This window comes from Hemiscyllium ocellatum, chromosome 6 (genome assembly GCF_020745735.1).
Source record: "Hemiscyllium ocellatum isolate sHemOce1 chromosome 6, sHemOce1.pat.X.cur, whole genome shotgun sequence".
Lineage (NCBI taxonomy): Eukaryota > Metazoa > Chordata > Chondrichthyes > Orectolobiformes > Hemiscylliidae > Hemiscyllium > Hemiscyllium ocellatum.
In genome coordinates, this window is record NC_083406.1 from 119,743,267 (window position 1) to 119,770,214 (window position 26,948).

Below are 26,948 nucleotides of genomic sequence, written 5' to 3' on the forward strand. Positions count from 1 at the left end.
CACGGGACTCTCTGCCTTTTCCTGGAGCCAAGGCCGAAATCGTCCCAACCCCTCCCCCCACCCCGCCACACTCCTCCACTGGGCTGAGCTCATCCTCACCCTCCACAACTTCCTTACACTTTCTTCAGGTCAGAGGGGATGGCCATGGGTTTCTGCGTCCCTCTGTGGGGGATGTGGAACACTCATTGTTTCAGTCCTATTCCGACCCCCACCCACAACTCTTTCTCTCACCTGAAATTGATTTCACTTGCTACTTCCTCCCTGCTCTCACCTTCACCTTTCCTTCCTTGACATCTCTTTTTCCATTCCTGGGGATAGATTGGCTGCCAATATCCCCAATAAACCAACTGACTCCCACAGTTATCTTGACCGTGCATCCTCACACCCAGCTCCCTGTAAATACTCTATTCCATTCTCCCAGTTCCTCCATCTCCATCACGTCTGTTCCAATGAGGCCAACTTTGATAAGGGAGCCTCAGAAATGTCCAACTTCTTCCTCAACCAAGGATTCCCCAGCTCTGTGTTGACAGGGCCCTCAGCCGAGCCCAGTTCATCTCCCACACCCCGTCTCTTCCCTCCCACAACAATAATATGGAAGCCCCTCCCCCGTCCTCACCGCCCATCCCACTAGCCTCCACGTCTAGAGGCCATTTCTGTCACACACACATTCCCCGCCCCTCCTTCTTCTGCCTTCTGCAGGGGCTGTCCACTCCCGTTTCACTCCCAACACCCTCTCCACTGCCCCTTGCCCTGCAGCCACCAAAGGTGTAGCACCCCCCCACCATGGACCCCACCATTTCCCTCCTCCCTCCTCATTATCCAAGGGCCCAAAATACCTTCCAGGTGAAGCAGCACTTTACCTGCACCTCCCACAATCTAGTCCACTGCTCTCGCTGCTCACAATGTGGTCTCCTCTCCACTGGGGGAGATGGGGTGTATACTGGGTGACCACTTCACAGAACACCTACGTTCTGCCTGCAAAAAAGCCTTTGAGCTTCCAATTGCCTATCACTTTAACACCCCACCCTGTTCCCAGGCCAACATCTCGGTCTCAGGCATGCTGCAGCATCTCATTTTCCACTTGGGAACTCGACAGCCTCTGGACTTAGTATCGAGTCTAACAATGTTAGAGCTTGAGGCGCTTTCTCCCATATCCTTTCCCTACCGTCCCATACTAGGTCTTGTTATTACATGCTTTACTATTGCATACTACCCAATATTAACCACTAACAGCCTCCATTAGCAGATATTCACTCTCCCAGGCTCATCATTATTCACTCCTTGGGCTGTCCAACTTCTCGCTCTTCAGAGTCTATCTCCACCTATTGTTTACCCCTTAACCCTCCCCTCACCCAATCCTCTGCATACAAAAAAACTTTTTAAACTCCCCATCCCACTCTGCCGAGGACATGGAGGTCCTGGGCCTCCTTCACCGCCGCTCCCTCACCACCAGACGCCTGGAGGAAGAACGCCTCATCTTCCGCCTCGGAACACTTCAACCCCAGGGCATCAATGTGGACTTCACCAGTTTCCTCATTTCCCTTTCCCCCACCTCACCCTAGTTCCAAACTTCCAGCTCAGCACTGTCACCATGACTTGTCCTACCTGCCTATCTTCTTTTCCACCTATTCACTCCACTCTCTCCTCCCTGACCTATCACCTTCATCTCCTCCCCCACTCACCCATTGTACTCTATGCTACTTTCTCCCCACCCCCACCCTCCTCTAGCTTATCTCTCCACGCTTCAGGATCTCTGCCTTTATTCCTGATGAAGGGCTTTTGCCCGAAACGTCGATTTTACTGCTCCTCAGATAATGCCTGAACTGCTGTGCTCTTCCAGCACCACTAATCCAGTATCTGATTTCCAGTATCTGCAGTCATTGGTTAATGGACAATAGGTGCAGGAGTAGGCCATTCTGCCCTTCGAGCCTGCACCACCATTCAATATGATCATGGCTGATCATCCTCAATCAGTATCCTGTTCCTGCCTTATCTCCATAACCCTTGATTCCACTATCCTTGAGAGCTCTATCCAACTCTTTCTTAAATGAATCCAGAGACTGGGCCTCCACAGCCCTCTGGGGCAGAGCATTCCACACAGCCATCACTCTCTGGGTGAAGAAGTTTCTCCTCATCTCTGTCCTAAATGGTCTACCCTGTAATTTTAAGCTGTGTCCTCTGGTTCGGCACTCACCCATCTGCGGAAACATGTTTTCTGCCTCCAGAGTATCCAATCCTTTAATAATCTTCTATGTCTCAATCATATCCCCTCTCAGTCTTCTAAACTCAAGGAATTACAAGCCCAGTTGCTCCGGTCTTTCAGTGTAAGGTAATCCTGCCATTCCAGGAATTGAGCTCGTGAACCTACGCTGCACTCCCTCAATAGCCAGGATGTCATTCCCCAAATTTGGAGACCAGAACTTTAGACTTTAGACTTTAGACTTACAGTGTGGAAACAGGCCCTTCGGCCCAACAAGTCCACACCGACCCGCCGAAGCGCAACCCACCCATACCCCTTACCTAACACTACGGGCAATTTAGCATGGCCAATTCAACTGCAGACAGTACTTCAGGTGTGGCCTCACCAGGGCCCTGTACAGCTGCAGAAGAACCTCTTTGCTTCTATACTCAATCCCTCTTGTTATGAAGGCCAGCATGCTATTAGCCGTCTTCATTACCTGCTGTACCTGCATGCTTACCTTCATTGACTGGTGTACAAGAACACCCAGATCTCTCTGTACTGCCCCTTTACCTAACTTGATTCCAGTTAGGTAGTAATCTGCCTTCCTGTTCTTGCCACCGAAGTGGATAACCATACATTTATCCACATTAAATTGCATCTGCCATGCATCTGACCACTCACCTAACTTGTCCAGGTCACCCTGTAACCTCCGAACATCCTCATCACATTTCACCCTGCCACCCAGTTTAGTATCATCAGCAAATTTGCTAATGTTATTAATAATACCATCTTCTATATCATTAATATATATTGTAAAAAGCTGCGGTCCCAGTACTGATCCCTGCAGTACCCCACTGGTCACTGCCTGCCATTCCGAAATGGAGCCGTTTATCACTACTCTTTGTTTCCTATCAGCCAACCAACTTTCAATCCAAGTTAGTACTCTGCCCCCAATACCATGCGCCCTTATTTTGCTCACTAACCTCCTATGTGGGACTTTATCAAAAGCTTTCTGAAAGTCCAGGTACACTACATCTACTGGATCTCCCTCGTCCGTCTTCAGAGTTACATCCTCAAAAAATCCCAGAAGATTAGTCAAGCATGATTTCCCCTTCATAAATCCATGCTGACTGTGACCTATCCTGTTACTACTATCCAGATGTGTTGTAATTTCATCCTTTATAATAGACTCCAGCATCTTTCCCACCACTGAGGTCAAACTAACTGGTCTATAATTTCCTGCTTTCTCTCTCCCACCTTTCTTAAAAAATGGTACAACATTAGCCATCTCCAATCCACAGGAACTGATCCCGAATCTATCGAACTCTGGAAAATAATCACCAACGCATCCACGATTTCTCGACCCACCCTGGGATATAGACCATCAGGCCCCGGAGACTTATCAACCTTCAGACCTAACAGTCTCTCCAACACCAATTCCTGGCAAATATAAATTCCCTTCAGTTCAGGTCCTTCAGCCACTGTTACCTCAGGGAGATTGCTTGTGTCTTCCCCAGTGAACACAGATCTGAAGTACCACTTCAATTCTTCTGCCATTTGTTTGTTCCCTGTAATATATTCCCCTGTTTCTGCCTTCAAAGGCCTAATTTTAGTCTTAACCATTTTTTTGTCTTTCACATACCTAAAAAAACGTTTACTATCCTCCTTTATATTATTGGCCAGTTTACCTTTGTACCTCATTTTTTTCTCTGCGTATTTCCTTCTTAGTAATCCTCTGTTGTTCTTTAAAAGCTTCCCAGCCCTCTGTTTTCCCACTTATCTTTGCTATGTTATACTTTTTCTCTTTTAACTTTATATGTTTCTTAACTTCCCTCGTCAGCCACGGTCACCCATGCCTCCTCCTAGGATCTTTCTTCCTTTTAGGAATGAACTGATCCTGCAACTTCTGCATTATACACAGAAATATCTGCCATTGTTCCTCCACTGTCATCCCTGCTAAGGTATTGCACCATTGAACTTTGGCCAGCTCCTCCCTCATAGCTCCATAGTTCCCTTTATTCAACAGAAATATTGTCACTTCCGATTGTACCCTCTCCCTCTCAAATTGCAGATTGAAGCTTATTGTATTATGGTCACTACTTCCCAATGGCTCCTTCACTTCGAGGTCCCTGACCAATTCTGGTTTGTTGCACAATACCAGATCCAGAATTGCCTTCTCCCTGGTCGGCTCCAGCACCAGCTGTTCTAAGAATCCACCTCTGAGGCACTCCACAAAGTCTCTTTCTTGAGGTCCAATACCATCCTGATTCTCCCAGTCTACCTGCATGTTGAAATCCCCCATAACAACTGTAGTAACATCTTTGTGACAGGCCAATTTCAGCTCCTGATTCAACTTACATCCAACATCCAGCCTACTGTTTGGGGGCCTGTAGATAACTCCCAAAAGGGTCTTTTTACCCTTAGTATTTCTCAGCTCTATCCATACTGACTCTACATCCCCTGATTCTAGGTCCCCTCGCGCAAGGGGCTGAATATCATCCCTTATTAATATGGCCACCCCACCCCCTCTGCCCGTCAGTCTGTCCTTACGATAGCACGTGTAGCCTTGAATATTCATTTCCCAGGTCCTGTCCACTTGAAGCCATGTCTCAGTTATCCCCACAATATCGTATCTGCCAATTTCCAAAAGAGCCTCAAGCTCATCCATCTTATTTCTAATGCTTCGTGCATTCATGTATAGTATTTTTAATTTGTTACTGCTCTCACCCTTCCCATCAACTCCTATTTCACTCAACCTTACAGCATGATTCCTTTCTGAGTTTTCTGCCTCATTGATACAGTTGTCTTTCTTGACTTCCCTTGTTCTAACTTTCCCTTCAATTTCCTTCTTAAACATCCAGTTTGTCCCCTTCCCCCGCTACTTAGTTTAAACGTAGTTTCCACCTAGTTCTGAGGAAGAGTCACTCGATCCGAAACATTAACTCTGTTTTCTCTCCACAGGTATTGTCAGACCTGTTGAGCTTTTCCAGCAAATTCGGTTTTTGCAGAGGGTTGTTGGGTTGGCTCTGGAAAAGCACAGCTGGTCAGGCAGCATTCCTGATGAAGAGCTTATGCTCCAATTGTCGACTCTCCTGCTCCTCGGATGCTGCCTGACCTGCTGTGCTTTTCCAGCACCACACTTTCCGACTCTGATCTCCAGCATCTGCAGTGCTCACTTTCTCCTGGCTGTGGGAATTCAGAGCATTGCTCTCACCAACAGGTCCCCACTTGCCCTACGGTTACACCCTGCAGCGATACAGTTCGGGTGAGCCTCGGCTGAATCATTCATTTTTAATGCCAACCTCTTGCAGCTGTCTGGTGAGGATATCAGATTGAGATAAGCAACGACGATGTGAATTAGAGAAGCAGATCATGTTAGAATTACTCAATAGTTCAAGCAGCATCTGTTAAGGCAACATGAGACAAGTCAACACTTGATGACAAAGTCCTTTCCTCAGCACTCTGATACAGAGCAGCTTCAGGGAAGGGCACACTATCCTGGGAACAGGAGATACACACGTACAGGAAAAAGATCAGCAATGTCTGTGATAGACTAAACTGAGGAATCAAGATGTGGTTAAAAGCTGGCATTAATATCATAGAATCACTACAGAGTGGAAACTGGCCATTCAGCTCACTGATTCCATACTGATTCTCTAACAACCCACTCCCCTAACTCATCCCTATATTGCCCATGGCTAACCCCCACCCAGCCTGCACATCCCTGAACACTATGGGGCCATTTGGCATGTTCAAACCACCCAACCTGCACATCTTTGGACTGTGGGAGGAAACCGGAGCACCCAGAGGAAACCCACGCAGACACAGGGAGAATGTACAAACTCCACACAGTTACATGATGCAGGAATTGAACCCAGGTCCCTGGTACAGTGAGACAGCAGTGCTAACCACTGAGCCACCCCTGGTAAAAGTGAACTAGGAGAAAGTGAGGACTGCAGATGCTGGAGATCAGAGCTGAAAAATGTGTTGCTGGAAAAGCGCAGCAGATCAGGCAGCATCCAAGGAGCAGGATTCCTGATGAAGGGCTTATGCCCGAAACGTTGATTCCCCTGCTCCTTGGATGCTGCCTGACCTGCTGCGCTTTTCCAGCAACACATTTTTCAGCTCTGGTAAAAGTGAAGTGAAGTCACCATATTCCTGGAGGACCAAAGGCTGCTCATTAACTAGAATGGGCCAACTGGTGGTGAGTTTAAATTGACAGTGACCACACCTCGGGTGAGGGCTGAAGTTCAGATGGCGAGAACTTCACAATAACCTCAGTTGTTTTTGGAATTGAACCCAGCGACTCCGACAGATACTTCATTTACTCAAACCCTGAGGACTCTGTTCCATTCTCCCAGTTTCTCTGTCTCTGTTGTATCTGTTCTGATAGTGCTACCCTTCACCAGGCTGCCTCTGACTCAACCCTTTTCCTCAATTGAGCAGCCCCCCACTGCCCTTGGCTGGGTGCTCAAATTTGTCCAAAACATTCCCCCCCACACTCATCCCCTCCCCCTCTCCCTCCCAGAACAAAGGTAGAGTTTTCCTTGTCCTTACTTTCCACTCCACCAGTCGTGGCCATCAAAAGATCATCCTCTGGCATTTTCTCTAACGACAGCTGGACGCGACCGCCAAACACATCTCCCCTCCCCTTGTACATCCTCAGCAGGGACTACTCCCTTCATTACCCCCTGATCTACTCCTCAATTACTCCCAATACCTCTCCAGTTCCCCACCCTTGTCTGATACCTTCCTATGCAACTGCAGAAGCTGCAACACTTTCCCTTTGACCTCCAGTCTCCTCAATGTCCAATTGAACACAACTTCCAGGTGAAGCAGTGTCCTACTTGGGCTTCTCTCAATTGCATCTGTTGTACTCACTGCTCGCGATGCAGTCTCCTTCACATTAGCAAGTCCAAATGCAGACAGGATGACTGCTTTGTGGACCACCTTTCCTTTGACCAATATGAACGACCCTGACCTCCCAGGTGCATTCCATTTCAATAATCCACCTTGCTCTCACATTGACGTTACTGACCATGCTAACTCTTTAACCCAACAATGCCCTCCAGTGCATCTCCTCCACTTCTCGCACCTCTGCCCTTGAACCCCACCCCTCTCGATGCAACAAGGATAGAACCCCGCCTCCTGGTCCTCACCTTCCACCCCGCCAATATCTCGCATTATCCTCCATCATTTCCACCACCTACAATCAGACCCCACCACCAGAGATATATCTCCCTCCCCACCCCGATCAGCATTCCCTCCATGACTCCCTTGTTAGAGTCACGCCCCCCCCCAACCAACCCACCCTCCCCTCCCGGTACCTTCCCTTGCCACTGCAGGAATTGCAAAACCTGCGCCCACACCCTCCCCCCACCTCCATCCAAAGCTCCAAAGGATCCTTCCACATTTGACAGAGATTTTCCTGCACTTCCACACACATCATCTACTGTGTCCGTTGCTTTTGATAGGGTCTCATCTACATTGGGGAGACAGGACGCCAACTTGCAGAACATTTCAAAGAATATCTCTGGGACACACGCACTAAACAACCCCACCGCCCTGTGACTGAACGCTTTAACTCCCCCTCCCACTCCCCAAAGGACATGCAAGTCCTGGACCTCCTCCATCGCCAAAACCTAACCACTTGACACCTGGAGGAAGAACGCCTCATCTTCCGCCTCAGGACCCTCCAACCCCAGAGCATCAATGTGGATTTCACCAGTTTCCTCATTTCCCCTCCACCCACCTCATCCCAGATCCAACCCTCCAACTCGGCACCACCCCTCTTGAACCTGTCAACCTTCCTTCCCACCTATCTGCTCTACCTTCCACTCCGATCTATCACTATCACTCCCCACCTATCACCTTCCCAAATACCATCCCCTCAGTGCCACCCCTACCCTCCTATTTATCTCTCAGCCCCTCACAGTGCCCCACAAAACCCCTTATTCCTGATGAAGGGCTTATGCCTGAAACATTGAATCACCTGCTCCTCAGATGCTGCCTGACCTGCTGCGCTTTTTCCAGCGCCGCATTTTTCCACTCTGATCTCCAGCATCTGTAGCCCTCAATTCCTCATAACTCTTTAACCCACAGTGTTCCACGCAAGCCATATGTTCAGTTCCTTCCTCACTTTTTGATTCAGCCCTGACTGTCCTCAGAACTCAACAACATCAGGACAACATCCAATTCCCATCCTGAATAGCCTCAGGGAGCAGTTAGAAGTCAGGTGTAGACCAGGCCAGCTAAAGAGAGTAGCTGTCCCTTCAAGAGGGGTAGTGCTGAACCAGATGGGTTTTAATGTCAATCCCAGTGTTTTGTGTGCTACCAAGCCGGAACTTTGGCCTGGATTTCTGGATTGCCTTGTCCAGCAACATTACTGCCATACCACCAACCCCACATTTGATGTTATTACATTTGGCAGAGTTACATTTGTTTAGTGCCTGTCACTAACTTCACGGCACCAATAATATGTCCAGAATCCTGGATCGAACCCATTGCTGAAGTTCCTGTTGTCAACCTTGTATTTTAGTGTTACAGGATTTGAGGGAAATGATTACATTCCCTGACTGTCATCACTCTAACAACTCCTAGTTCTCCTCATCAGGAGCCCAAACTAAGGATTACCCAGGGGAGGTGACATCACGGACAGCAGTATACTGATCGTCAAAGATGAGTGGCTAAGAATAAAGGATGGTCGAGATGAAGGCAATGCTATATCAGTGAGAGTCCTTACAGTTGTCCAATAAAAGCAGCCCTTTCTTTCATTCAGAACATTGAGTAGGGACTGAAACACCTTCTCTCCTCCCACAGCCACCACAGCAGAACAAATGAACAAGGTCTTCAGTTAGAGGGTGACCTCTCACAACACCCAGGCAATACTTTTCTTCAATCCTTTCCCTTAGGGTGGTGTCGTCGGCTCACCTTAATTGCCTTGAGAAGGTGGGGGTGTGCTGCCTTCTTGAACCACTGCAGTCCACGTGCTGTTGGTTGACCCACAATATTCCAGGACATTGACCCAGTGACACTGAAGGAACAATGATATATTTCCAAGTCAGGACAGTGAGTGGCTTGGAGGGGAACTTGCACGGGGTGGTGTTCCCTCTATCTGCTGCCTTTGTCTTTCTAGACAGAAATGGATCGTGGGTTTGGAAGGTGCTGTCTGAGGATCTTTGGTGAATTTCTGCAGTGCATCTTATAGATGGTACACACTGCTGCTACTGAGCATCGGTGGTGGAGGGAGTGGATGTTTGTGGCTGTGGGGGTTGCTTTGTCCTGGATGGTGTCGAGCTTCTTGAGTGTTTGTTGGAGCTGCCCCCATCCAGGCAAGTGGGGAGTATTCCATCACACTCCTGCCTTGGGCCTTGTAGATGGTGGACAGGCTTTGGGGAGTCAGGAGGTGAGTTACTCCCGGTCTTCAGCCTGCTGTTTGTGGTGCTTGTGGTTGTATAGCTGATCTAGGCTGTGCTCCTGGTTTGTAATCTTGGTCCCTCCTGTTGGATCCTGACCTTTTTGGTAAGTTGGCCTTTTGAAGTGTGACATGTGCCGATAAATCCTCGAATCAGGAAACAACCAGGAAACTGCATTCCCTTTGATGTTGATGGTCCATGCGTCCCTTTGTACTGTCATGTGACCAGGCATGTGCCTCTCTTAAAGAGGCTGGTACATGCTCTGCTATGTCCCATGATGCTTTTGGACTTCCAGAAAAGCTGAGGAGGGAACCAACCTCCTAACACCCTGATCCACACTGCTGCTGATTACGCGTTCTTGAGGTGCAGTCATGATTACAACATTGGAAACATGGCAGCCAGTGTGTGCACAGAAAGATCCCATGAGCAGCAGCATGACCTTGACCAGGTACTCTGTTGCCCAGTCCTGTTGGTAAAGGGTCAGTATTCTTTGGGATATTCCATGCTTTCCCTCAAAATGCTTGCAGCGGGATCTTTCGTGTCCATCCAACTGTTTAGCATGTCATCCAGAAGTTATGGAGTCATACAGACCAACCAATCTATGCAGACCATGTTCCCAATCTAACCTCGTCTCACCAGCTTGCACTTGGCCCATACCCTTTCTAACTTTTCCCTATTTATGGACTAATCCAAATGTACCCGCATCACCACTTCCTCTGGAAGAGATGTTTCCTAGTCAACAACTTATTCGGTCTCTCAAGTCAGCAGAGTCACTACATTGCTGTCTCCTCTCCCTCCCGACTCAATGAGGCTAAATCTTGCTGAGGTGGTGTTCGATGAATCCTTCTCACGTTTGCCAACGTCACCCAAGGGTGCCAGACTTCACAGTGTCCCACAGAAGCCTCAGCAGTAACAACAGCATTAACCATAATACCCACAAGGTGGCAGCATCAATGAGCTGTCACTTCCATTGACATCAGAAACCCATTGACACAACATAGTAAAATTTTGCCTTTCTGTAGCACCTTGCACAGGTGAATGGAGGCCTTTCGTTCCAACAAGTCAGTGCTTGGCAACAAGCAGTTGACAAGGTTTATCTTGAAGTTTAACTCTAGGCCTGTGGTCTCATAAATTGCAGGAACTTTGGCTTCATCTCCACATACTTTATAATTGTGCCTAAAATTAACGTCCAGAAGATGTCATGTGAGAATAACGCAAGCTCCATTCTCGAGACTTCAGCCCAATTTGCTTCCAGAGCAGTGCTGGGGGAACGTATCACTGTCAGAGGAAGACCCCCTGTGGCACATTTGGATAAAAATCCCGTGACACAACACAATGAGGAGCAGTTGAGTTCTCAGCAGTTCTTTGAAAGTTGTGTCACTGGTAGACAGGGTGATGAAGGAGGTGTTCAGCATGCTTCCCTTCATCATTCAAACCACTCTGTATAGGAGTTGGAGCATCGTATTGCTTGTACAGGACATTGGTAAGGCCAGGTTAGAGTCCTGTGTCCAGTTCTGGTTGCCCTGCTAGAGGAAGGATATTATCAAATTGGAGTGGGTTCAGATAAGATTTCCAAGGATGTTGCCGGGACAGGAGTGTTTGAGATATAAGGAGAGGCTGGGTGGGCTGAGATTTCTTTCACTGGAGCGTAGGAGGTTGAGGGGTGACCTTATAGACGTTTATAAAGTCTTAAGGGGCATAGACAAGATGAATAGCAAGGCTTTTTTCCCGAGGGTCTGGGAATTCAAAACTAGAGGGCATAATTTTAAGGTGAGAGGAGAAAGATTTAAAAAGGGGCAATATTTTCACACAGAGGTTAGTTTGTGTGTGGAAAGAACCACCAGAGGAAGTGGTAGATGCAGATATAGTTACTACATTTAAAAGATATTTGGACAGGGACATGAATAGGAAAGGTTTGAGAGGGATATGAGCCAAACACAGGAAATGTAACTGGTTTAGATTAGATTAGACTTACAGTGTGGAAACAGGCCCTTCGGCCCAACAAGTCCACACCGACCCGCCGAAGCACAACCCACCCATACCCATACATTTACCCCTTACCTAACACTACGGGCAATTTAGCATGGCCAATTCACCTGACCCGCTCATCTTTGGACTGTGGGAGGAAACCGGAGCACCCGGAGGAAACCCACGCAGACACGGGGAGAACGTGCAAACTCCACACAGTCTGTCGCCTGAGTCGGGAATTGAACCCAGGTCTCAGGTGCTGTGAGGCAGCAGTGCTAACCACTGTGCCACCGTGCCGCCCTATTAGTTTGGAAAAATTGGTCAGCATGGACAAATTGGACTGAAGGGTCTGTTTCTGTGCTATTTGACCCTTTGACTCTTGACAAATCAATGTTAGTAAAACTATTCATCGGGTCATTATTCATATGGCAGCTGCCAAGGTGTTGCATTTTAGGTTCACAAGAATGATTCTGGGGATGATGAATTTCAGTTCCATGGGTAGTTTGGGAAAATTGGTGCTATTTTACATGGAGAGGAGGAGGTGATTTGGTCTTCAAAATGAAAAACGTTCTGGAACAGAGGAGAAAGGAAGAAACTGTTCCCATTGGTGAATGAGAGGCCACAAACTTGATGTAATTGGCAAAAGAGGCCAAAATGACTTGAGGAAAAGGTTTTTCTCCCAGCGAGTGGGTCGGGTCTGGAATGTGTTCCTGGAGAATATGCCAAGGCTGGAAGCAGCTTCAAATTAAATGCTCAAAAAGAAATTAGATGGTACTTGATTACTTGCTACCCCACCAGCTACCTGATGAGCGAGCAGCATTCCAAAAACATGTACTTCCAAATAAACCTGCTGGACTATAACCTGGTGTTGTGTGATTTTTAACTTTGTTCACCCCAGTCCAACAACAGTACCTCCACAACTTGATGATCAGATCAGCCATTATCTAACTGAATGGCAGAGCAGGCTCGATGGGCTGAATGGCCTACTACTGCTTCTATGTCCTATAGTCTTCAAAGGAACAAAGTGGATAGTTAAGAGGAAAAGGCAGGAGATGGTATTTTTCCCTGGAGTATTGGAAGTTGAGGGGTGACCTTATAGAGATATATAAAATCATGATAGAATAAATAGACCAGGTCTTTTCCCAGGGTGGGTGAGTCCAAAACTCGAGGGCATAGGTTTAAGGTGAGAGGGGAAAGATTTAAAAGGGATCTAAGGGGCAAGCAGAGGGTGGTAGGTGTATGGAATGAGCTGCCAGAGGAAGTGGTGGAGGCTGGTACAATTACAACATTTAAAAGGCATCTGGATGGGTATGTGAATAGGAAGGGTTTGGAGGGATATGGGCCAAGTGCTGCCAAATGAGACTAGAATAGTTTAGGAAATCTGGTCGGCATGGACGAGTTGGACTGAAGAGTGTGTTCCTATGCTGTACATCTCTCTGACTCTACAACTTTAAATTAATTGGTGCAGACGTGTGTGTGTGTATGTGTGTATGTGTATATGTGTGTGTGTGTGTGTGTGTGCTTGCTCTGTCTATGCTGTCACAGTTTGGTGATCCTTTGATTATTATCTTATCTTTTGTGGGATCTTATATCATAAAAGAGATTCTCCGGGTTTTTTAGTTTTGTTGGAGACAGCGTGAGAATTCCCCGAACTTTTAGCCTTCCCTACAAAGGTATCAGAGTCATGCCTTACAGTCACAGCCAGGACACCTGACCGGAGAGTGTGAACAGCCTTGTTTTTCACAAACAAACATCAGGCTGCATTGGATCCACTGATAGATGGAGGTTCAGTGACAAAGCGAATCCCTTTATGCAATGGTCACTTGTGTTTATAAAGAAGTCTCAAAGTGCTTCACAGGAATCAAAATGTAACACTTTGGTTGTGACCAAATACTCAGTCAAAGAGGTCAGTTTTAAGGATTGTCTTAAAGGAACAAATGAGAGTGAGAGAGAGAGATAGAGATAGATAGAGAGAGAGAGAGAGAGAAGTGAAGAGAGTGAGGACAGGAAATGCAGAACTTGGAGCCAGGCTGTGGATTAAGGCCTTTTGAAGTTGAACTGTGTTTTTATTCGATAAAATTATACTTTGGGAGCTGCAAGAGGAAAATGCGGCAATAGACAATAGGTAGGCCATTCTGCCCTTTGAGCCAGCACCACCATTCATTATGATCATGGCTGATAATCCTCAGTCTGTATCCTGTCCCTGCCTTATCCCCATAACCCTTGATTCCACTATCCTTGAGAGGTCTATCCAACTCTTTATTGAAAGTATCCAGAGACTTAGCCTTCCCAGCCTTCTGGGGCAGAGCATTCTACCCACCACTCTCTGGGTGAAGAAGTTTCTCCTCAACTCTGTTCTAAGTGGCCTACCCCTTATTTTTAAGCTGTGTCCTCTGGTTCGGCACTCACCCATCAGCGGAAACATGCTTCCTGCCTCCAAAGTGTCTAATCCTTTAATAATCTCATACGTCTCAATCAGATCCTCTCTCAGTCTTCTAAACTCAAGGGTATACAAGCCCAGTTGCTCCAATCTTTCAGTGTAAGATAGTCCCGCCATTCTGGGAATTGACCTCATGAACCTACACTGCATTCCCTCAATAGCCAGAATGTCTTTCCTCAAATTTGGAGACCAAAACTGCACACAATATTCCAGGTATGGTCTCTCCAGGGCCCTGTACAGCTGCAGAAGGACCTCTTTGCTTCTATACTCAATTCCTCTTGTTATGAAGGCCAGTATGCTATTAGATTTCTTCACTACCTGCTGTACCTGCATGCTTGCTTTCATGACTGATATACAAGATGATGTACAAATCATGATGTACAAAGAACACCTAGATCTTGTTGTACTGCCCCTTTACCTAACTTGACTCCATTTAGGTTGTAACCTGCCTTCCTGTTTTTGCCACCAAAGTGGATAACCACACATTTATTCACGTTAAACTGCGTCTGGCATGTATCTGTCCACTCACCTAGCCTGTCCAGGTCACCCTGTATTCTCCTAACATCCTCCTCACATATCTAAGTTTGGAATAATGCATAAACTTTTTTATAAAAATAACTTTTTAAAAAAATGATGCATCTGTGGAAGACAAAGTTAAATAGAATCTGTACAGTGCAGAGAGATACCAACCATCCCATCTTGTGTGCACCAATCCTCGAAAAAGCATACCACCCAGACCCCTGTATTTACACCGGCTCATCCACCTCGCCTGCATATTCCTGGGCATGACCTACAATTTCCCATGACCAATCCACTCTAATCTGCATATCTTTGGACCATGGAGGAAACCAGAGGGAGACACAGGGAGAACTTGCAAACTCCACCCAGACAGTCACCCGAGGGCTGGAATCACACCTGGGTCCCTGATACCATGAGGCAGCAGTGCTAACTGCTGAGCTAACATGCCAACCGAAAACTGAAATATCATCTGAAACAAATGTGAAGCAGTGCACATGCTGGAAATCTGAAATAAACAGAGAGTGTGCAGGAGAAACTCAACAAGGTCTAGCAGCATCTGTGGAGAGAGAAACAGAGTTAACGTTTCCAATCCAGTGACCCTTCTTCAGAACTGAGTTCTGAATAAAAGTTACATGTAGGATTCAAAACGTTAACTCTGTGTGTGTGTCTCTCTCTCTCTCTCTCTATATATATATATATATAAAGATGCTGGCAGGCTGGCTGAGTTTCTACAGCAATTCTTGTTTTTATTACTGAATTATTGTGTTATTTTTGACTGTTAATTTGCAACTTTGTAATGTCATATTTAAATGAAATATTAACTTAAGATGCGTAGAGTTAAGACAATGTTTTCTACAACTGATTATTATGATTGGAAACTGAGTTTCCAATAACTTGACCAATGTATTTATAATCTTAACTTTGTTAGAAACATGACACTTAATAAAGCTGTATCTCAAACCAAATGCGTTTGCTCTCGTCATGGTCTAGCTGTACCACCGGAACAGGTTTGTCAAGATCACTCTGCATCTCAGGAACTGATGTTGTAAAGTGCGGTTTAACAATTAGCCTTTTATCCTCATAATTAAACAAACACAGCTCTCACTTTCATTGACTTAATGCATTTCAGCTTTTGACATGTTAATGCGAACGTGATCCAACTGGAAAAGGTCACAGGCAAATTAAAGAGATGTAAATGTCTCTACAATCCCAAGCTGTGACCCCCATACACACAGAACTGAAGGCACTCGTGGAGTGGTTATACTCAGAACATGCAAGAGACCAGAATCAGAGGAGGGCAGAGCTTTGGGCTGGTTCTAAGACTGAAGGTGGGAAGAGGAATAGAGAGGAGAAAGTGAGGACTGCAGATCCTGGGGACCAGAGTTGAAAAATGTGGTGCTGGAGAAGCACAGCAGGCCAGGCAGCATCTGAGGAGCAGGAAAATCGATGTTTCGGGCATAAGCCCTTCTTCAGGCAAACAGGCTTATGCCTGAAATGTCGATTCTCCTGTTCCTCGGATGCTGTCTGGCCTGCTGTGTTTTTGCAGCACCACATTTTTCAACAAGAGGAATAGAGATCATGGAGGGATTTGAAAATAAGGACAAGAACTTGAAAATTGAGCCATGACAGGACAGGGCAACTGATTTAGGCAAGTAATCGCAATATTGTCCAAATCAGGCACTGATCCAGCAAGCAGCCATTTACTGCCATAAGACAAGAAGACATAGAAACAGAAGTGGGCCCTTCGTCCCATTGATTCTCCTCCTTTTTTCACTGAGATCAGGCCTGATCTGATAATCCTTAACTCCACATGCCTGCCTCTTCCACCTTTTATCAGAGAGGATACAACACGGTGTGACTGACTTAGAATGAGAAGCAAGGGATTCTCCTATCAATTTGACTGAACACCCTTCCCAACATACAGCCCCCAGTTTAGGGCTCTTCTTATAGCTGTGTTATTGTCCCTATCTCTGAGCCAGGACACCTGGAATCAAATCCTAATTGCATCAGATGTATGACATAATACCTTTAAACAGGTTCATTCAAAAACATCCATACCTATAGATTGGTGGCTCAGTGGTTAGCACTGCTGCCTTGTGGTGCCAGGGAACCCTGGTTTGATTCCAGCCTTGGGCAAACGTCTGCATGGGTTTCCTTGCTCAATCTAAAGATGTGCAGGTTTGGTGAATTGGCCATGCTAAATTGCCCCATTGTGTCCAGGGATGTGTAGGTTAGGGGCATTGGTCATGGGAAATGTGTAGGTAATGGGTCTGGGGATGGGATACTCTTTGGAAGGTTGGTGTGGCCTTGTTGGGCCAAATGGCCTGTTTCCACACTATAGGGATCCTATGATTCTACCAATTGTTACTTCATGTGGAGTTAAGATTAATTCATGATGCTTGTGGTGAACTTACCCCTAGGTGGCAGTGATCATAATGTGATTGAATTTTACTTTCAGTTTGAGGGACAGAAAAGTGCCTACAACAGCACTTTAAACATAGACAATGGTCATTGTGAGGCTATGAAAACAGAGTGAAAGTACAGTTGGCTAATTTGGTGAAGGAGGTCCAGTGGCGTACTAGCAGATAGTAATGGATAATTCAAAAAGATATTTCATAATACACAGAATACGATCCATTCCAATGAGAAAGAAAATTTCCATCAGGACATCCTGCAGTCAATTATAAAGTTTGTGAATGGACTGCACTTCCTGAGGAAGTGGTGGATGTGGGTCCAATTACAATGTTGGAGGGATACATGCATGGGAAAGCTTTGGGGAGAATGGCCGGGAGCAGGCAGGTGGGACTAGTTTGATTTGGGATTATATTTGCCATGGACTGGTTGATCCAAAGGGTCTGTTTCTGTGCTGTATGACTCCATGATACCAAGCATAATGAGAGAGAGAAAAAATTAAGCTTGCAACAACTGATAGCAGCTCAGAAAATTGGGCAGAATCTTAAAGAGTCAGGAGTCTGTAGTTTGTGCTCTGGGCTGATCAGCCATCTCCAAACCCATCGAGTGGATGTGAATCACTCTTACCCTCAGGAGATGTGTATATGTCAATGTCACTGAGGCAGGTGTAATATTGATTAGGTCTATGCAATTGCTATTTAACCTTGGTTGGAGTTTCAACCACATCTCCACACAATCGCCCAGATTGTGTATTTCCTCTGATTTAACATTGTCTGACTCCACCCTATTTTCAGCTGATCGGCTGCTGAAGCCCTCATCCATGCCCCCACTTGACTACACAGTCCTGGCTACTTTCCTTCCTGAACGTTGAGGTCACCCAAAAGTCTCCATTCCTGTCGGCACTGGGGGACAAAGCTTTCTGTCATTGCCAGGCTTAGAGGATTTGAGCTGTAAGGGGAGGCTGAATAGCCTATTTTCCCTGGAGCATCAGAGGCTGAGGGATGACCTTATAGAGGCTTATAAAATCATGAGGGGCATGGAGGGGAGGAATAACCAAGAGCTTTTTTTCCTGATGAGGGGGGAGTCAAAACTAGAGGGCATAGGTTTAAGGTGAGAGGGAAAAGGTACAAAAGGGACCCAAGGGGCAACTTTTACAAGCAGAGGGTGGTGTATGAATGGAATGAGCTGCCAGAGGAAATGGTGCACAACATTTAAAAGGCATCTGAATGGATCTTTGAATAGGTAGGGTTTAGAGGGATATGGGCCAAGTGCTGGCAAGTGGGACTGGATGAATGTAGAATATCTGGTCAGCGTGGACGGGTTGGGTCGAAGAGTTGGTTTCCATGACGTACATCTCAATGACTCTCTCCCGACCTTCCCAGTCTTCCCTTACTTATTCCAGCTTGAATCTTTCCCAGTTCTGACAAAAGGTCACAGAGCCGAAACCTTCTCTGTTGTCATGGTCAGAACGGCTGAGCACTCGTGTGTTTTTTTTCCAGATTTCCAGCATCTGCAATACTTTGGTTTTTGTCATCCAAGACTCAGTTGTCTGTGTCCTAATTTTCACCAAGTCCCGTTCCCCTGTAGGCACTGTGCTCACTCAGCCACTTGGACACAATTTTAAGCAGCATCTCAATCTGAAAACTCTCACCATGGTTTCAAATCCCTTGGTGGCCTCATCCCTCCTGATCTCTGTCATCATCCTCAGACCCTCAGAGATAGAGCACTCCACCAATTCCTGTGCAACTCCCTTGCACCATGGATAACTGGGTCTTCAGATGCTCAGGAACACCCACCCTCAACATCTCACCTTCCTCCTTCAGTTTCTTTGAATTTTGATCATAATGAGACTAAGGTTTTGGTGTCGTGGGAATGTCACTAGATGAGCAACCCAAAGGCAAGCACGGAGAAAGCTGGAGAAACTCAGCAGGTCTGGCAACATCTGTGGAGAGAGAAACAGAGTTAACGTTTTGAGTCTGGAATGATGCTTTTTCAGAACACATTCCCTGGCTTTGGGTCAGATTTCCAGCAGCTGCAGTATTTTGCTTTTTATCATCGTGCTAAAGAGGCCTGGGGCATGGGTTCGAAACCCACAAGAGCAGCCTCTGGCATTTAAATTTAACACATAAATCTGCAATATAAAGTAAGCCTTGGTGAGGGTGACCACGTCAACGATCAGCAATTGGAATAAAAAACGAAACAACCCCTGGTACATAGAATCCCTACAGTGCAGAAAAAGGCCATTTGGCCCATCAGGTCTGCACTGACCTTCTGAAGAGTATTCCAGCCAGAAACAGCTTTATCCCATATCCCTGGAAATCCATGGCAACTTTCAGCAACTGGAATAAAAACCATCCTCTGATCTATAGTATCCCTACAGGAGAGGGAGAGGCCCATTAAGCCTGCACCAACCTTCTGAAGAAGAGTTCAGCCAGACCCAACTCTATCCGCACATTTCCCGTGGCTAATCCACCCAGACTGCACATCCCTGGACACTATGGGTGATTTAGCACGGCCAATCCACCCTAAACTGCACATCTTCGGACTGTGGGAGGAAACCGGAGCACCCGGAGGAAATACACACAGACACGGGGAGAATGTGCAAACTCCACACAGGCGGTCGCCCAAGGCTAGAATCAAACCCGGGTCCCTGACACTGAGGGGCAGCTGTGTTAACCACTGAGCCACTGTGCCACCTACTTAAGCAAGGAAATCTGCCCTCCTTACCCAGTCTAGTCTCCACATGACTCCAGACCCAGGACAATGTGGTTGACTCTTAAATTCCCTCAGAACAGACCAAGTCAGTCAAGTGGCAACTGGGGAATTGGCAATTAATGCTGGCCCCTTCCAGTGAAAGGACAAAGAGAAACAAGGTCACTTGATGTAGCTGTGAAATGTTGCTGTCTTGTTGCACAGCTGGTGGGGTGGGGTAGGATAGGATAGGGTAAGGTAGGGTGGGATGGGGTGGGATGGGGTGGGGTAGGAGAGGGTAAGGTAGGGTTGGGTGGGGTGGGGTAGGATAGGGTAAGGTAGGGTGAGGTAGGGTAGGATAGGGTAAGGTAGGGTGAGGTAGGGTAGGATAGGATAGGGTAAGGTAGGGTGGGATGGGGTGGGGTAGGAGAGGGTAAGGTAGGGTTGGGTGGGGTGGGGTAGGATAGGGTAAGGTAGGGTGAGGTAGGATAGGATAGGGTAAGGTAGGGTTGGGTGGGGTGAGGTAGGATAGGGTAAGGTAGGGTGAGGTAGGGTAGGATAGGGTAAGGTAGGGTAGGGTTGGGTGGGGTGGGGTGGGGTAGGATAGGGTAAGGTAGGGTGAGGTAGAGTAGGATAGGGTAAGGTAGGGTGAGGTAGAGTAGGATAGGGTAAGGTAGGGTTGGTTGGGGTAGGATAGGGTAAGGTAGGGTGAGGTAGGGTAGGATAGGGTAAGGTAGGGTAGGGTTGGGTGGGGTGGGGTGGGGTAGGATAGGGTAAGGTAGGGTGAGGTAGAGTAGGATAGGGTAAGGTAGGGTTGGGTGGGGTGGGGTAGGATAGGGTAAGGTAGGGTAGGATAGGATAGGGTAAGGTAGGGTTGGGTGGGGTGGGGTAGGATAGGGTAAGGTAGGGTTGGGTAGGGTAGGATAGGGTAATGTTGGGTGGAGTGGGGTAGGATAGGGTAATGTTGGGTTGGGTTGGGTTGGGTTGGGTGGGGTGGGGTGGGGTAGGATAGGGTAATGTTGGGTTGGGTTGGGTGGGGTGGGGTAGGATAAGGTAAGGTAGGGGTGGGGTGGGGGAGGATAGGGTAATGTTGGGTTGGGTGGGGTAGGGTGGGGTGGGGTGGGAGATCAGGGTGTCAAAAGCACTTCAACATTTGACGTTTCTTGGAGGAGGCAGGACGCTGCTCCTTTAAATGTGGGAGATGCTGAGGGAGGCGGGGATTAGGATTGGCTCTTCCCTTTGCACGTTGCCTTGGATCGAGAGAGGAAGTGCAGCTCCCAGCCTCGGGTTACTATTACACCAGTTTAAACAAAACCAGGGAGGAGGAATAGGCAGAGAGTGAAATTGACAGGGAGAGTGGAACTGACAGTGCATTAACCCGGGGAGTTACAGCGGAAACAAGACGACTGATTCACTCCTTTTTAAGTACAAGAGATCATTTGTTTGAAGCTTGCAACAAGAACAATTTCATTCGCTGTGGGAAGCTCCAATTCTCTCTCTCACACACACAGACAGACAGACAGACATACCGAAGCCCAGGAGTTACTCTGTAACCTTGCGGAACTCCCGCTGGAAAGGACATTTGGATCCGATCAACCAGGTCTTTTTTGCAGGGATTTGTAAGCGTGTGTATTAAATGTGAGACAAAGACTCGCCTCCAAGAGACTCTCTGGTTTACAACCCATTTGTTAAATTACTCACAAGGGGTCTGTGTACACCTCCCTCCCTCCCCACCGAGATTCCTAAAAGGGGTTTGGATTTGTGGCTGTCAGAGAAGCGCAGTCTGTGAATCAATCCGAGGTGAGTTTGCTGGCTTTCTCCCCCCCCCTCCCCTCTTCTGTGTCGATTCTGCGTTCGGCTGCCTATTTCTTTCAGTCCCGTGTAGCTGGGTCAGGGTTAGTTTGTCAAGGTCCATCCAGCGTGTGCGTGGAATGCCTCTGTCTGTCATTCTTTTTTTACGTTTAAATTGAGAATCGTCTCGTGATTTCTGCTGTGAATCCCTTTTTTGGGAGGGGAAATATATAGGGTCAGGTTTTATAAGGAGCTCGACCTCAGCGTGAGGTTCATTATTTGTTATACATCATTCTCTGTGTTTATCTATAATGCTCATGCTATTTTTTAAAATGTGTGTATAATATATAGTACATATTTTTGAGATGGAATGTATATGTTCCCTCTGTGAAGGCTGGGTATTCAGATGTTCAGGCAGTGGTAACTTGACCTGGTTTCTTGCTGATTACTCAGTGACTTGCTGGAGTGGAATTATTCAGTGCTGTGTCTGTGTGTGAATCTCTGATGGGGATCAACTACAACCAGAGAAGGTAAACTCCATGCCCTGTGAAGGTCTGCACTCATTGTATGGCTGGGCTGAGCAGAGATAAAGGGTTCCTGGTTATGATTGAGTGGGGGGGGCGGAAATCCTCTTTTCCCCCTCCTCCATCGAATGTCCGGCTGGGTCCTATGCCCTGGCTCACTCCTTTACTTTAGGTTAGAGTTGATTTGGGTTTGAGTTCACTCTGTGGCTGTGTCATTGCTGGCTGCCTGTTCTCTGCTCCTCCTGCTTATTGGGTCTTGCACTATTCCAAGTCAAGAATTCTCTGAACCACCTTTCATGTTTTCTTTGAGTCCACTCGCCTACTGGACCAGCCTCCAGACCCCCGGCTCCCATTCTGGGGCACAGGCTTGAGTTCCAGCCAAGCAGGTGGTGACTTGAATTGAGTAAAATGGAACTAAAAGCTGGTCTAATGGGGACCATGTAACCATTGTCTATGTATTATAACAGGTTTGCTGTTTTTAGGAAAGGAAATCTGCCATCCTTACCCGGTCTGGCCCACATGTGACTCCAGACCCACAGTAATGGATTGGCTCTGAAATGTCCTGGTGATGGAATGGTAATTAAGGATGGACAATAAATACCATCTTGTCTGGAGTTGCCCAAGTCCAATATAAGAGTTTTTAAAAATTGGGACAAGTCCATTCAGCCCCTCAAGCCTGGCCTCCCATTCAACAAGGTCACAGTTGATCTGCTTGTAATCTCAAATCTGCCATCCCTTCTACACCATAATCATATTCAGTCAGGAATTAGACCATAAAAACATCCAGGTCAAAAACAACCTTTCACTCCACGAATGCTACCCAACTGGCTTTTCTCCAGCAATTTCTGTTTTTGTGGTTAGATTTCCATCAGCCAGCTTTTTTTCTGGTTTATTTAAGAATCTAATTACCTGTTTTGCTTTTCAAGAAACATGAAATAACCCTGCTGACTGTGTTCATGACCCTTGCTGAGAGGAAAGAATCTAGAGAGAATGATTTGTGTGGCTGGAGGAGGCTGTGTTGTTTGGGAGGGTTAGAATGTGAAAATGTGCTTTTTAATGTTGTGACGCAAGAAGATGGCAACAGTCACTGGTGACAGGCAAAAGCAGAACCAAAGGCTACCAATATGGGATCGTCATCGATAAATCCAACAGGAATTTAGAAGCAACTTCTTTTCCCCAAATAACAATGGGACTGTCCTCCTACAAAGTGTGGGAGAAGTGGATAGTGTAGATGCATTTAAGAGGATGAGTCAGTAAAAGGGGTAACCTTGAGGGTTACCATGCTGGAGGAGGAGGCATAGGAGGACCATAGATGCTAGCATACATTGGTTGGGCTGAATGGCCTTTATTTGGGGGTGGGATATGGTAGCAGAGTTTGCAAGATTTCACATGGATCACTGTTCTCCTCCTTCAAATGAAATGTGTCCTACAAAAGTCACCGAGAATTCCTAGTAGCTGCCCAACTTGCGGCTCTTCCTGTTTAGTTTAGGGATACAGCTGACTTCAATAATGTTAGCTGAGTGTTTTAGAGGAAGAGGGAGGGAGGGAGAGAGAGGCTTGCAGTGGCAGTGTGGGATATGTGTCCCAAACGAAATGTGTGGTTTCTAGTCTTTTGTTCTTACGGCAACAGCAAACCTCTGCGAAGATATGGGCCAAGTGCTGGCAAATGGACCTAGATTAATTTAGGGTATCTGGTTGAATTGGGTGAGTTGGACCAAAGGGTCGGTTTCTGTGTTGTTTCTATGCCTCTAAGACATGCTCTTACCTATAGTGTGGCTTATTTTCCAGATGAAACACTCCCCACTTGCCTGGGTGGGTGCAGCTCCAACAACACTCGGGAAGCTTGATACCATCCAGGTCAAAGTAGAATGCTTGTTTGGCCTCACATCCACAAACATCCCCTCCCTCCTCCACTAATGGTCAGTAGCAGCAGTGTGTACTTTCTGAAGGATGCACTGCAGAAATTCACCAAATATCCTCAGGCAGTACCTACCAAACCATGACCCTTTCCATCTAGAAGGACAAGGACCGCACATACATGGGAACACCACCCCATGCAGCCACTCACTATCCTCACTTGGAAATATATTGCAGCACGTTTTACTGATGCTGGGTCAAAATCCTGGAATGCCCTTTCTAAGGGCATTGTGGGTTTACCTACAACACACAGACTGCAGCAGTTCAAGAAGGCAGCTCACCCCCACCTTCTCAAAGGGTATCTAGGGGAGGAGGGCAATAAATGAAGCCAGCGATGTTCTCATCCTGTGGGTGACTATTAACCCATTTTCGACACAGTGGATTTTTTTTAAACCATGATGTGATCAGTGTCCTGTCAGTGATACAGGATGGGTTTGGTGTGTCCTAACTACACCACTCCCCACCCTCCTCTGCTCTTTGTCATGGCGAACCTCTTTTATGACCCCAGTTCTTTTTAATTGTAAATTGTTCCACCATTGGTGGTCACACTTTCAGCAGCTTTGAATCCCAGGCTCTGCGATTTCCTCCCCCTCTGCTTTTCATCATTCCTGTTTTTTTCTAACTAAAAAGAAATTCAGTTGCACTCTTCATGACCTCCAGATGACCCGAAGCAGCCTTGAGTAAGAAACAGGATCATCAAATCACGCATAGCAAGATCCCACACAGTGATTGCGTTAATGACCAGATCAACTGCCTGTCCAATTTTATTGATGAGGGTTGAGTTGTGGACAGGATGCTGGAGGGACTAGCCCTGCTCTCTGTAATAGTGTGCCCCTTTCCTGAGCAGGTAGGAAAAGCCTCCATTTTATATCTTGGAAGCTCACACCTTTTGCAGGTGCAGCACACCTTCAGCAGTGAGTGTGATTGAAGTTCCAAAGCCCATCTTCAGCCCTGACCTGGAGGAGATGCTGCTTACCCACTGGGCCATGGCTGCTGCTGACATCAATGTTGCCTTGGGCGAGTCGGAATGTGTTTGGTAACATTGCGAGGATGTTCCACACCATTAGTCAGCCTTCTGGCATCTCTAATCTCCCAACAGACCATCAAAAAACCCAAGGGTAGTGTCACTGAATGCACCCCCACCCCCAAAACATCTGAATGGGTTTTGAGTTTGGTTCCCTCCCATACATGGACACGTTTTGGCCTCTTAAGTTTCTAAGCAATTGATTTGCTTGAGCAGGACTGTTTTTGCACTGTCACCTTGACGTGAATTGTATTGCTTGGGGAAGGAGGAGCGATCATGTTAGGTAAGGAAACACCACAGAGAATGGTCTTGCTCTTCCTGGAGAAGAGAAGATTAGAGGTGACTTTATTGGGGTGTTGATTATTGAGGTGTTCAGTGAACAACTCTGACAGAGTAAAGAGGCATATCCTGTTCCCAGTAGTTGGCATGTCAGTTACTCGGGGTCACCATTTCAAGATTGTCAGTGAGGGAGCTAGGTGTGAGAGAAAGAGAAACCTCTTTACTCAGTGTTGTGAGGATTTGGAATGTGCTGCCTGGGAGAGTGAGGGAGTCTGATTCCATAGGACGTTTCAAAAGAGTTGAAAAAGATGAATTTAGAGGGTTACAGAGATAAAGTTGGAGGGTGGGATGAGCTGGGTGGTTGTTTTGGGAGCTGGTACAGACACGATGGGTCAAATGGGCTTCCTTCGGTACTGCAAAATTCTATAAGTTAGAATGCCTACTGTTGGAGTTCCAGTGATTTTGGATTCTTCCTTTTGATGGCCATACATTCAGCTGTCTGTGCCTGATCCTCTGGACTTCGCTTGCCAAACCTCTCTGACTCCTTGACACCAACACCGCCGCCCCCCCCGCCCCCCCTCCCAACCACCACCACCACGACGCCAGGCTCTCTCTGACATCAGTCCTGACAAACCCCCACTATCCCAACTTATGGTCCCTTGCCCTGCCAATATATATAATTCTTTCTGTGGGATGTGGCATCATTGGTTGTCCGTCCCTACTTGCCCTTTGAGAAGGTGATGGTGAGTTGCCTTCGTCAGCCACTGCAGTCCACCTGCTGTGTGCTGACCCACAATGCCCTTAAGGAGGGAATTCCAGGATTTTGATCCAGTGACATTGAAGGAACTGTGATACATTTCCAAGTCAGGATGGTGACTGATTTAGAGGGGAACTTGCAGGGGGTGGTGGTCACATGTATCTGCAGCCCCTGTCCTTCAAGATGAAGTGCCCATGGGTTTGGAAGGTGCTGCCTGAGGACCTTTGGTGCACTTCTGCAGTGCACCATGTAGACAGTACACACTGATATTACAGAGCATCAATGGTGGGGGGGAATGGATGCTTGTGGATGTAGTGCCAATCACGCGGCTGCTTTTTCCTGGATGGTGTCAAGCTTCAGGAGTGTTGTTGGAACTGCAGCCATCCAGGGAAGTGGGGAGTATTCCATCACACTCCTGACATGTGCCTTGTAGATGGTGGACAGGGTTTGGGGAGTCAGTAGGTGACTTACTTTGTGCAGTATTCCTTGCTTCTGACCTGCTTTTGTAGCCACTGTTTTCGGTGAGTCCAGTTGAATTTCTGGTCAATAGTAACCCCCGGGATGTTGATAGTTGGGGGGGATTCAGTGATGGTAACACCATTGAATATCAAGGGGTGGTAATTAGATTGCCTGTTCTTGATGATGGTCATTGCCAGGTATTTGTGTGGTGTGAATGTTACTTGCCAATTGTCAGCCCGAGCCTGGATATTGTCCAGATCTTGTGCAATTGAACACTGACTGTTTTGTTTCAGTATCTGAGGAGTCACAAATGATGCTGAATATTGTGCAGCCTTATGGAGTTCATAATCAGTGCCTAGTGACCTTTCATCTCCTTTTAAAGGCGCTATGTAAATGTAAGTTGTGTGTCAGTTTAATTCCCATTCCATGTGTTGCCTGTTACAGTGTGTTGTCAAATGTGAATGCAGCTTCCATTTATATAGCACCTTCTGTGTGGAATTTGAAGGTCACAGCCACTGAGGTCATTTTCAGGTGGAGTCAATGTTATGATGTATAGGATGTGACAGTCAA

General features: G+C 46.9%; 1 protein-coding gene across 2 annotated transcripts in view; it reads left to right on the forward strand.

Annotated features, from left to right (window-relative positions):
• The first annotated feature begins 20,894 nt into the window (after positions 1-20,894).
• LOC132816889 (glycerophosphodiester phosphodiesterase domain-containing protein 5-like) overlaps positions 20,895-26,948 on the forward strand; it is a 228,937-nt gene continuing 222,883 nt past the window's right edge. For both annotated transcript variants that reach the window (XM_060826895.1, XM_060826896.1), the window contains exon 1: positions 20,895-21,427. The gene's annotated coding sequence lies outside the window, so the exon portion shown is untranslated. The remainder of the gene's footprint in view (positions 21,428-26,948) is intronic.